The sequence below is a fragment of the Ochlerotatus camptorhynchus genome, unplaced genomic scaffold (genome assembly GCF_037179485.1).
Source record: "Ochlerotatus camptorhynchus isolate MF236.1 unplaced genomic scaffold, CSIRO-AGI_Acam_v1.1 ptg000124l, whole genome shotgun sequence".
NCBI classification, from domain to species: Eukaryota; Metazoa; Arthropoda; class Insecta; order Diptera; family Culicidae; genus Ochlerotatus; species Ochlerotatus camptorhynchus.
The window spans coordinates 2,115,043-2,127,751 of NW_027040614.1; the positions used below are offsets into that span (position 1 = coordinate 2,115,043).

Genomic DNA, 12,709 nt, shown 5'->3' on the forward strand with positions numbered 1-12,709 from the left:
GGTGTTATGCACCGTCGAGAGTTTTGAGCGCATGCATACTGCAACTAGATAGTGGTCCGAATCTATGTTCGCACTGCGGTACGTGCGAACGTTGATAATGTCGGAGAAGAACTTCCCGTCGATAAGAACGTGATCGATTTGGTTTTCTGTGTGTTGTTCTGGTGATCTCCAGGTGGCTCTGTGGGTATCCTTGCGGGGGAAAAAGGTACCTCGAATCCTGAGAGACTGCAAAGTTCACCCATCGTTGACCATTGTCGTTCGATACGGCATGCAGGCTGTTTGGCCCGATTGGCGGTCTGTATATTGCCCCGTTGCGAACAACCGTCGTACACCTGCTCCAGCTGCGCATAGAACGCTTCTTTCTCGTCGTCGGGTCTCCCTTCGTGTGGGCAGTGCACGTTGATGATGCTGTAGTTGAAGAAACGGCCCTTAATCCTCAACTTGCACATCCTCGTGTTTATCGGCTGCCAACCAATCACGCGTTGGCGCATCTTACCCAGCACTACAAAGCCGGTTTCCAGCTTTTTGGTGATGCCACAGCTCTGGTAGAAAGTAGCCGCTCGATACCCACTTTTCCATACCTTTTGACCAGTCCAGCAAAGTTCCTGCAGTGCTAGGACTTCGAAGTTGTGTGGTTGAAGTTCGTCATATATTAACCTACCGCAGTCCGGGAAGCCGAGCGATTTGCAGTTCCATGTTCCGAGTTTCCAATCGTAGTCCTTATTTCGTCGCGTATGGCTGTGTCGATTTTTCCGATCCGTATTTCTTCAGTAACGCGCTTGAGTCTTCCTAATAAACGAACTAAATAAAAAAAATCAAGACGAAATTTGGTGATTGATGTATTCTCCTAGATGACTAATCCGCTCAATATGGTTGATATCTCGTAAGAAAGGCCTTATGATTCATGATTTTTTTAAAACTGTGCCATTCAAATCAAAATCAAATAAAACGCTCAACTGAAGGAGAAAAATTCATTTTGATTAACATCTGGATTCAGTTTTTCTGTTTTTGGACAGTTCTTGCCGTATTGGGAATCTCGATAAAGAGTTTAAGTAATCCGAGGGGAAATCCAAACTCTCGATTGTTCCTGCAAAACCTAAAACATTCCATCCTACTGCGACTTTCTATTTAATTTCCATAGAAAATAAGTCTGATTATGATCAGTTCGCAAACGGTTCGACACAGCCATCAAAAAACTCTTATCAATTGTTTATGTTTACTTCGAACCAGGTCCTCAAACTTAACCATCATCCAAGTAGTCGCCAATCGCCCAACATTCGCATTGACTGCAATCACAAAAGTCAAACTGACAACACTGCGAGCACGGTTTATCTCTTTCTCTGAAGGTGGGCGCCGGATACGAGGCACCTCTCGCGCGTCCACCAACGAAATGTACCACTGACAATCCACACAACATGCATCCGTGTATTTATTTTCGATTGCATGATCTCAGCTAAACGAACGCCTCGCGGCGGGAGTATGGACGGGAGGCAGCCCCATGAATATAGGAAATCGATCCGAATGGAAGATTTTCGAACAAGTAAACAATAGACGACCAAGACGGTAAATAGCAAAGGGGAATCATAATCAGAACCAGAAGAGCGCATTGGTGCCAAATGTAAACAAACACCCCCGCACACGCAGCCTCAGTAGCAGCAGCGGGAACGCACCCGAATTAGCCGTCTGAATGGGAAACGAAAATCAAAACAAAATTATTAGTTTTACCTTGTTTGCCTGTGCTCTTATGATACGTGAGAGCATCCAAGTTGGCTATGGATCTCTGTTGTTGTTGAACCAGCCAAGAAGAAGACATACCTAGTAGGCGCGCATGTGTTCGATCGTACGTTTAAAAAAGTCACTCTTTGCTGGACGGGTCCGACACTCGGTTGAAATGTCAATCCATATCAAAATACGGCACGAAATGGGTGGTGTGAGTGAGTTTCAGGGCGATGAAGACGACGACAGACGACAAACAGGTACTCTTCTGTCGGTTCGATGGTATTGATGACATACGGTTTCAGAATAGGGTTGACTCATGGCAACATTTAGTTGATGGAGGCGAGTCACATGTTTGTGTTGAAAATTGAGTGCTCTTTTGCAGGGAAGGATGACAGGAAAAACTAAGCTGAAAACCACTGCGACTCGACTGCACCATCGGTGCCTTTTATCAAGCAAGCAGCTACCAAGGCACCACCAAGCAATGCATCGAACATTTCTGCTGCAGTCACAACGTCTAGCGAGCTCGGCTGTGAGCGCACAGGTGGAGACCATCCGAATTTCAAATGCAGCACATTTCGCAGCATGAGCGTTCCGCAACGATTGGTTACGTAAGGGCCATATGGGCAGATCATGTTCGTCCCAGAGAACGTGTTGGAAGTGTAGGATCGATCCAGATCCACAGGAAGGTGGAAATAGTGTTTCGGTAACAACGTCATGTCTCAGTGGCGGATTGCCACAATCGACCAAACAGGTACTGCTTCAGACAGCAGTTATCGATGTGGAGGATGTACACGGCCGTCTTCATCCTTGTCGTGCCCTGTTGGACTCGGGTTTACAGGCACATATCTAGTCCGAATCGATGGCGCAAATTCTCGGTTTGCCGATCCTGAAATTGATGTATCGCCGTGGAACCTACCGCAAGAGTTGCAACTAGCGGATCCAGAGTTTTTAAAGCCACACGAAATCGATTTGGTGCTTGCTTCTAATAACGTCTGGGATTTGCTTCGAACCAAGAAGGTGGTCCTGTCCAATGGTACAACGTCTTTACGAGAAACCGATCTAGGTTGGATCATCACTGGCACATATGATCCGTACCAACAGGTGAGTGGCTCTATTTTGATCGCAAATGTTGCTTTGCTAGATCCACTAGCTGAGAAATTGAGGAAGTGACTGAATCTTCGCCTTTCAACACTGAAGAGCAAGATGTTGAGCATCATTTCCTGGAAACCTATCGCCGGGACGAATCTGGTCGCTTCGTGGTCCAGGTGCCGTTTCGGGAAACTGTCGCAGAACTTGATGACAACAGAAGTCGAGCGTTGAAGCGTTTCTACGCACTCGAGCGGAACTGAGAAGTCAGTATTGTGAGTTCATGCGAGAATACGAATCCCTTGGGCACTGTAATGAGATCAGAGTAGAAGACGACGTATCTGGACTACCACGATACTACACACCGCACCATGCGGTGTTTAAACTGGCGAGTTCTTCAACCAAATTAAGGGTGGTATTCAAAGTACTCCCTGAACGATGTGATGAAAACTGGACCAACCATCCAGAACGATATATTTTCCGTGGATCTTTGTTTCCGGCGACGTAACCAAAATGTACGGGCAAGTCGGTGTCCATAGAATCCACACCCGATTGGAATTGATTACAGTGACCCACGGAACGGCTGCTGCACCATTTCTTGCAACCAGAAGCATGGTGCAGTTAGCAGTTGAAGAACAACGTCGATACGCGCAGTTGCGTCGAAGATGGCGAAAGAATATATGTACGTGGATGCTATACTATCTGGAGCAGACACAGAAGAAGAAGCTGCTCAACGCTCGTTGGAAGTGAAACAGTTGCTGTCCGCAAGTGGATGCGAATGCAACGGTAGTGCTTGAAAGTGTTCCTGGAGAAGAACGAGAAAATTAGTGAAGATAGGTGAAAATGGTATGAATGAAGGAATCGAGGCACTGGGAATGCTTTGGGATACGAAGAATGATCAGTTCACGTACGAAAATTGTCCAGAAGGGGTCACGAACCGATCGTTTACGAAGCGGCATTGTATGATCCGTTGGGGCTCGTCTCACCGGCAGGCTTGATGGAGTCTCGCTCGCGAGTTTGAAATGAGCCGAGCGTAGCATTTTTCTGAGGAGTAGAATGCCTACTGCCAAATCATTCCACTGAGCTTCAGAGCTTGTGAGCCAAGGGGGGATAAAATGAGAGTGAGATTTGCTGCCATTCATGTTCATGTTTTCTATCACACGCTCTTACTCTCACTCTGGGTGAAATCTGAGCTTCTTGTGTCGAACAAAAAAGTCATCCGGAGTGTCGAAAAGCGCACCTCTCGTCAAATCATCCTCTCGCTGAAGTTCACTCTCCCTCTCTCTCTCGAGGAGTTTTTGTTTACTTCTTCCATATTCCTGCCGCCACTCACTCGAGGTGAGGGCTGACTAAACTCGCCGGACAAGAGTGTTTTAAAACCTCCAGTAGGAGTTTTAGCAAGCCTGCTCACCGGTGATAGTTCGTGCCAAGATTGTAGTGCAAAAACTCCGGTCCTCCAAGTAGAACTGGGATGATGAACTGGAGGAGGACATTCTAGTAGAGTGGGTACATTTTCGAGATTCGTTGACAACGCTGAATCTGAGTCAAGTTCCACGATGTTTTAAGATTTCTGGTGCCATTCGGTACGAGATTCACGGGTTCGCGGATGCTTCGATAGTAGCGTATGTGTGCCAAGTCAAGAGTGGCACCGTTGAAGGCGGCTCCAATCCTAAGACTGGAGCTGCTTGCTGCTTTACTTTTAGCTCGGCTCATGGCAAAGGTGATTGAAGTTATGGAAATCGATTACACGGAGGTCTCGTTGTGGTCTGATAGTCAGATTACATTGGCTTGGTTGATGAAACCACTCGGAACTATGGAAACTTTCGTCCGAAACTGCGTGGCAGCGATAAACGTGAACTCAAAACACAATCCTGCTGACGTGGTGTCCCGAGGTCCTGCTGCAGCCATGTTATGTAAGAACAACCTCTGGAGACTTTCCGCCAGCTCTCGATAGTGTTCTTGGAGCACTTCCACAGTTATTCATTGAGAGCAGCTTTCTAAGCCTGTACCATTTTTAGATAAGTATTATTGTGTGCCAAATACAATCATACCCTACCCGAAAAAATCCTAGACCGGACCGGGAATCGAACAGAGCTGCCTGTTCTCAATAGGGAACAATGTCAATTAGTTCCCAAACGAAAATAATGTAAATGCAAATCCAAATATGTTGAGCCCTCAGGCTACATCACTTGGTAACACTAAATGTAACATCTTAATCAATGGAAATAAACAGCAATTTTACTACGAATACCATTGCACCGGATCGTCATCATTTTTTGTAGAATGACACGACTTTTTCGACACGGTTGCTGGTGTGCATCGGTTCTTATTCTTTGAGAGAACTTTCCAGCTTCCAGCAGGGATCGAATTAGTGCAATAAAACAAAACGATAAAACCTTCCCCTTCTCGGCTTGTGTGTTGTGTTTTGGGTAAACATCCCTATTCCATTCTCTGGACGACGGACCGCATACACAGTCAAAAGTTAGTCATTCATTCAAGTTTCAATCACCACAACGACACTCACTCAACTCGCTACATTGCTCTATGATGAATGTATCTGACTGCTTGTGCCATCTATCGCTGTGTGTGACACACTGCACGACGAGGAGCGAATCCAACCAAACCCAACGAAAACCCGACAAACAAGAACAACACCGAAAGCGTAATAAGAAACGGGACTTACATTTCAGGAAGGAGGCAATCTGGGTGGCAAGGGCTCCGGTGCTTCTGGAATCAACACTGTTTCCTGGTTGCTCGGAACCGGCTTCGGCTGCTTCCCGTACAAATATCCCGCAACCACACTTCCTACAATATAGATTTTCTCCGGATCCTCGCTGATCCGAGTGGTACCACTCTGCATCTACCAGCGGTGCGAGGATTTCAGGGACACCAACCACACACACGTACACACCGTGCACCACACTTCACGTTTTGCCTTTGCTTCTTCCCTAATCGCTGCAACCCAACCCCAAGCAGGACAACCGACGTCGACGACGACGACGGAGACGTTGAGGGAGGGCGGAGGTCACTCGATTATTTTTCACACTGCAGCGCCTAGCTTGCACACTTTTCCAACCCCAAAACAGCACACGTACTATTCGCGACGTAATTTTCACGCACTTGGCAATTCGGGAAAAGCCGCACTTTTCCCCCCGCACTCACTGTGGCAGGTGATTTTATTTTTCACCAGGCAAAAATTCCGAAAAAAAATAAGAACCGCACCGCACCGCGACCGAAAGACGACGTACAAAATGCGACCCGAGCTGGATGATGAAAAAAAGTGCTGGGCCAAACAACGTGAGTGACTTTTGACGGTTCGTTCGTATGGTGTCGCTCCTCGTGGACAGAGTTGCCAGAACTATTGTTCAAATATCGGCATTGCCGGTCACAGAAGTCACAAATTTTAGATCGACCGGTAAACATTTTACAGCATTTTCGGTAAAAATTTACAGAGCGGTATCGTTAAATTTTGACAGCTCAGCTGAATATAAATTTACTGAATGTACTGTAAAACATAAAAATTACCGAATCGATTACCGAATGTTCAGCTGTTCCATATTCGGTAAAAAATTACAATGTTCTGTAAAAAAATCTTATAGCGAATTCGTTTATTATCGGGGTTGGAACCAGTTCCAACCCAGTGCGAAACCGAACTTTTTGTCAGTGTGAACCTCAACCTGAGCTAGGTTTTAAAAACAAACGAACAAACTGACGTTTGTCAGAAAACAAGCAGACCCAATCTTGATACCCGATCCAGGTTGGAACTGAATAATAAACGAATTCGCTATTAGTGTGTACGGTAGTTACCCGCATAAACGCGTACCGATAATGGTTATAAATTGTTTATAATCCCTCCTTAACTTTAACTGAAATGGTTATGGAACTTTACATGAACGTTTGTGTGATAAAGTTTTAACCTTATTTATTATGATTTTTTGGAAGTGGACCTTACAAATAATGGGATGTTTAAAGCCATTACCATTCCAAATTCATGAATTGGGTTCTTTAATTTTGAAAAATGTATCGGTTTTTATCTAGGGGAGTCTCACTTTTAGAATGCCCATTGAATAAGCATTTAATTTAAAACAAAATGCATTTAATTTCCATCGTTTGCATCAACGGCATCAACCATTCAGTGGGGTGTGAACATCAAAACAAAGTGTGTGCTTTTTCGGTGTTACTTATAAATACACACATGCATCGAGGCGAAGATAAACAAACAGAATCGTGCAAAAGCTCCCTCCGGAATTTCCCCTGCCAACATCAAAATCACGCAAAATCTGCTCCACCGAGAACGCGAGACAACTCCGTCGAAATTGCGTAGAACCTCCATTGGCAGCATCGGAAATCTCCACCGGAATCATGCGGAAGCTCCTCCACCTAAAACACGAGAAAACACCGTACAGATTTCCTGAAACTTCCGTTGGCAGCACCGAAAATCACCACCATGAATGCGAGAAAACTGGAATCTCCGCCGTCGAAACTGGAACGTAGAGAACGTGAGAAAACTCCGTTAAAATTCCCTGGAACCTCCGCTGGCAGCATCATAAATCGCCACCGAAATCGTATAGAACCTCGTCCGCCTTGATCGCAATTTTATGCAATTGTTATATATTTATTTGTCAACATCAACAGACTCAATGTAGCCCCAATGTATTTTATTTAGTCAAACCAAGTCAAACGTAATCCTGGTGGATGAACCCTTTATCAGAACAAGACAAAGTTCTTAGAACCTTCGTTGGCAGCTGCTAGCATCGTCTTCGAAATCATGCAGAATTTAATTCGCCGAGAAGACAAATTGTCCGTTGAAACTTCTAGGAACTCCCGCTGGCAGCATCCAAAATCATCGAAATCACGCAGAACTTCGTCCATCGATAACGTGAGAAAATGCCTGGAGCTTCCATCTACAGCATCCAGCATTCCGAGAGATTTCGGTGCTACCAAAGGAGGTTCCAGTGAGCTTCGACGGAGTTTTCTCGCGTTTTCGGTGGAGGCGGCTCTGCACGATTCCGGTGGAGATTTTTAATGCTGCCACCGGAAATTTCAACGGATTTTTTCTGCGGAATAATTTTCTCAAGTCAAGAGTGTGGATTTGAGCGAACCGAAGCGAACAACAAAACAGGACAAAACTTTATATATTAGTGTGAGGTGCCACTTACAACTACACGCAGCCAAAAGTGCACTGAGAAAATGCATTTAATTTTTTTGTTATAATAAATGCACCTCAAGTGAACTGCCCCTAGGTTTTTATAAATCATCTGAAAGAGCTTCGTTTTCTGAGCACAGCGATATTTTGACGTTGGATAACGTCTTTCGGCAACATACGGGGGTACAAAATTGAAAACAGTCATTTTGGATGCGTTACGAAAAATTAAAAGATTTTGAACGATAATAACACAGACAAACAGACATAACACTCGAAAGTTGTTCATCGAACAAGCATTTAACGGACAATTTAAAAGTATCGTAGTTGGTAGTACCGCCACCTGTGGCGCGCATAGTCAATTCCCTTACGTTTGACGTTTACACACTACCGCCATCTGTTCAGTGTAGTGCCCACCACAGTGTACTCAACAGATGGCGGTAATGTTTTAGCGATGATGTTTTACAGTGAGAAATATTCAAATGTGTTATGTCTGTGATAATAACTCAACCGTCTCTCGATAGATTTACGAGATAATGGCATCAATCGATTGGAAATATTTCTAGCAATTGTTTCAAAACTATTGATTTCATTCTGTAAACTATTGAAAAATGGTTAAAAGTAAACCATTGTCTAAAGATGGTGAAAATCGATTGATTTTTTTATATTCTTATACTTTCTCCAACCGAGACATCAGATGCGAGTATCTGACACCTCTGATATTTTCTGTTCTACTATATAAGCGTCCAACAAGGTCGCCCGTTCCATCATTGTCAACAACATCAGCCCAACAAAACGGCCCTTTTCAGGGCCACCAAACTTTCGCAAAAGACTTATTAACGAATATTCCTAAAATATAATATACACAATTAAGTACAACACATAACAGACGTTATCCAACGCCAACCCTGCGGTCGTATCTAGTATACAACCCTTCCAACTTTTTTTCTAACCCACACACTTTCATCTTGATTTTTAAACCAAGATTGAAAGCACAAAAATAGCTTCACTGTTTGACACTAAACTAACTAACTGACAGCTCGCTCGCATATAAAGTGACACTGAGGGGCACTGATAAGGTGATTTTTCCAAATGAAATCAAACTTATTTAAAATCGTTCCAGTGTACCAAAATTGAATAAATTTTGGGTTTAGGTTTCAATTTTAATGCAGATTCCGAATATGCATTTACCTCAATACCCTTAAAGAACCCAATTGGTAATCAGTAATTTACCTGCTACTACCTGCTACTACCATAGAGGTAACCTCTCGCTGTGGGTGCAAACTTGTTATGCATTATTTTCCATGAAAACCTCTCCGATCCATACCGAAACAATAACAGTTAGTTTGCAAACACGTTTTCTTACACGATTCAAGCAAAAGTTTCCACGGGAAATTATTAGTTTTTCTTTATGAACCGATTTGCCCCAAAAATCGTCGTTTTACTTGGAAAATTTGGAAACTATCCTCCTTCTAGTAGTTCTCACTTCGAAATGTAGGAAGCGAAAGCTTGGAAAAGTTTCACTGCAAGACGCCTGGGAGATTGCCGTAAAAGCTCAACGCAGATGGCGCCACTGCATGATGATGATAATATTGACAGACTGCATATAAAATTCGTGAAAATTAGCGTTAAATCATAATTTTCATCAAGCCTGTGTAAAATCCTTCCAATATAACATTCGAATTGAAGAAGAAAACGTTATTACGATAAGACTGATGTGCATCTTCGACATTTCCAGATGAACTTTCATAAGATATATTCATTTCATTTCGCGGCTCCATCAATTACTCAAAATAAAGATGATTTGTCATCTTGTTATCACTTTGAAAACCATCTAGCACCATTTTATAGTATGGTGCGTGTTGAGTAAATCAAGTTCCGGTGCGTTTTCCGTCGAAAATTGTGAGTATAAATATGTTTGCTTAAAAAAGGCCAAAATCAAACATTTATTGAATATTGGCGTCCTATACAACCAATTCTCTATTACCACCAGCATGATACAACCTTTCCTAAGTAAATTCATTTAATTTCCACTTTCATCTTAGTGAAAACCGCACATATTTGCCATTTTCTGAAAAATACAGCTGCGCAGGAGGTAACCTCTCTCTGTGGGTGCAAACTTGTTATGCATAGTTTGCCATGAAAACATCTCCGATCCATACCGAAATAATAACAAATAGTTTTCAAACACGTTTTCTTACACGATTCAAGCAAAACCTTCCACGGGAAATTATTAGTTTTTCTTTATGGACCGATTTGCCCCAACAAGCGTCTGTTTTACTTGAAAAATTTGGAAACTATCCTCCTTCTAGTAGTTCTCACTTCGAAATGTAGGTGGCGAAAGCTTGGAAAAGTTTCACTGCAAGACGCCAATTATCGGTATGAAAAATAGAAAATCGGTATTTCTTCAATAATTAACCGATGGTAGCCGCTTCTGCCGGTAGTCACATGTAGGAGGCCACCCACCCTGACATGTATGGGCTTGATAGTTTTAAATCTGAGAATGTATGATTTTGTTTCTGTTTTTGCTCGATTACACAAAAACTACGGCATTTATCCCTATCATTTATGTACATACTGGCAAAAGCGGATAATTGTTGCGTTTTGCAGATACAAGTTGGTGAGAATCTCATAAATCAACGATTTTCCCGTACCGGAAAAACTGCTTCTCTACCCTCGTTCTCTAGCACGGAGGGCGTTCGTTGCCCTCTGTGAGAACTAGCAGCTTTGAAAATAATTAATTATGTTATTTGCGTTATGCGGGGCTTCAAACGCATCGGTAGAAAATCCGTTCTATCGGTTGTTCTGGCAACGCTGCTCGTGGGTGTGTGTAGTTGTGTTTTGGGCGTTGATGTGTGGGAGATGGCGATACCCGTTTTGATGACTTTTCGCTTCCAGTCGCGCGCACTTGAATCATCGGAGTCGTTTTCCGGGAATCACCGACCGACTGTGAGAGGGAGGTCGCGCTAAAAGGCGAAAGGGATGCCGAGAGTGCTGTGTTTTGGTGAGGGTGTACAAGCTTCGTTGGGGGTAGAATATGGTGAGTGCCGCTTGCCGTACTATCAGACATACGTCGTGTGAGAATCTCACCAATGGGAACCAAAGGTATTTTGATATAGAAGGTTGCTGTTTCTGGTCTTGCTATAGTAATGAGCTGAGCTGAACGACCGAGGTGAAGCAATCGGTTAAGTTGTGTGTGTGAAACCCAATTAGTGACGTCACTACGTTTACGTTGAATTTTTGGTTTACTAATACAACCATTTAACGATCTGCTTCACCTCTCTCTGTACTCATTGAGTAAATTGTAGTTGGTCATTCAACCATAAACGTACCATAAGGGGAAAAGTTTCTGTTATGATGGTACGTTTTCTGCTTGTATTTTCGGGGTTGATTCAACGATTTTTTATGTTTGTATTTCAATGGTTCAAACTTCGGGTGTAACGTATTTAATTGCAATATTTTCGAAACATAGATATAAATGAAAATAAACCTCATTCTGGGTTAAATTTGCAGGAAAAAGCAGACAGGAAAATCACTTATCCGCCAGCGTACGGCACACCTCGAGCAGCAGCGGGGGATGCTCCACGACCATGGTCTTCCAATCGTCACTTTCCATCACTTTGTTCATGTTCGTTTTGATGAACGCCATCGTGTGTGACTTGAGAACTTTAGCATTCATCCGGTCAGCGAAGATCAACGTTTTGATTGCCGTTGGAACAGCGATGGTTTTGGAAACGGATTGTTCGCATATTTCTTTCAACCGCGTCAAACCATACTTGTCCGCAGCAGCCAGCAAACTGTCAACCATTTCGGGTTCGATTTCAGTTTTGCCGGTGTAAATGAACCGTAGCAGCTGCTGTGCCACTTCGTACTCCATGTCGGTGATGGTCACTTGGTTTTGATCGTTTTCCACCATGTTAACGCTAAACATTGCCGCAAAGACAGGACTGCGGCCGGCCAGGATTGCTTTATGCGCTTGAATGTTGTGTCCTTCGACGACCAATGTAACATCGGCGAACTGTGTATCCTTGAGAATGTTTTCCATGTCATGCTGCATTTTGCAAGGGGAAATCGGGAAATTGTCAACAGAGGAAGCGTGGTAGACACGAACCTGACAAACAATGGTCAGCACATCTCCTGGATCAGTTTTGTGTTCCAACAGTTTGCTAATGCTTAGCAATGAGATCACATAATGAGCCCTGTTTTTACGTTCGAACATTCCATGACTGGGTTCAGTAAAAGCCAATTCTCCTTTTGGTCCAAGCAACGAAAATTTAAATTCAGCTGGCATTTTCGGAAGACGGTTCGCATCACATATGAACAACAACCCTAATTTCAAATAGCCATCTTCCTGAATAATGGAGCAATACCAACACCAAGTTGTGTCCTCGCTTGATTTGAAAGTGCTCGAGTACAGCGGTTGTGTGAATTTGAGAAGAAAGCTGATGTTGGGTATGGTCCATGTAAATCTAACCTCAACAATTTCTCCACCGGTTGTGGCCGACAAGCATTGCGTGTTAGCGGATGCCATTTTCGTCTGTTTGAAATAGACAAGCAAACAAATTTAAAATTGATTTCTAATCAACACTCAAAACCAATCGCTTAGGTGATAAGTTAATTCCATGTGTACTTACGGAGTCAAATTGTTGACTAGTACTAGTTTCGGAACCGCTGCAAATCCTGTATCGTTGCGCTAAAGAATTATTCCTTTAAAGGAGCTGAACTGAGCGTGACCACGCGGAAATCACTCTTGAACTTGAA

At 43.4% G+C, this 12,709-nt stretch overlaps 1 protein-coding gene across 4 annotated transcripts in view; it reads right to left on the minus strand.

Annotated features, from left to right (window-relative positions):
- The window catches only part of Stat92E (Signal transducer and transcription activator Stat92E), a 224,920-nt gene extending 218,848 nt beyond the window's left edge, over positions 1-6,072 (minus strand). For 2 of the 4 annotated variants that reach the window (XM_065220317.1, XM_065220318.1), the window contains exon 1: positions 5,489-6,068. The gene's annotated coding sequence lies outside the window, so the exon portion shown is untranslated. Of the gene's footprint in view, positions 1-5,488 lie in introns of all 4 variants that reach the window. The other 2 variants (XM_065220316.1, XM_065220314.1) reach the window with 2 other exon arrangements.
- Positions 6,073-12,709: the final 6,637 nt, after the last annotated feature.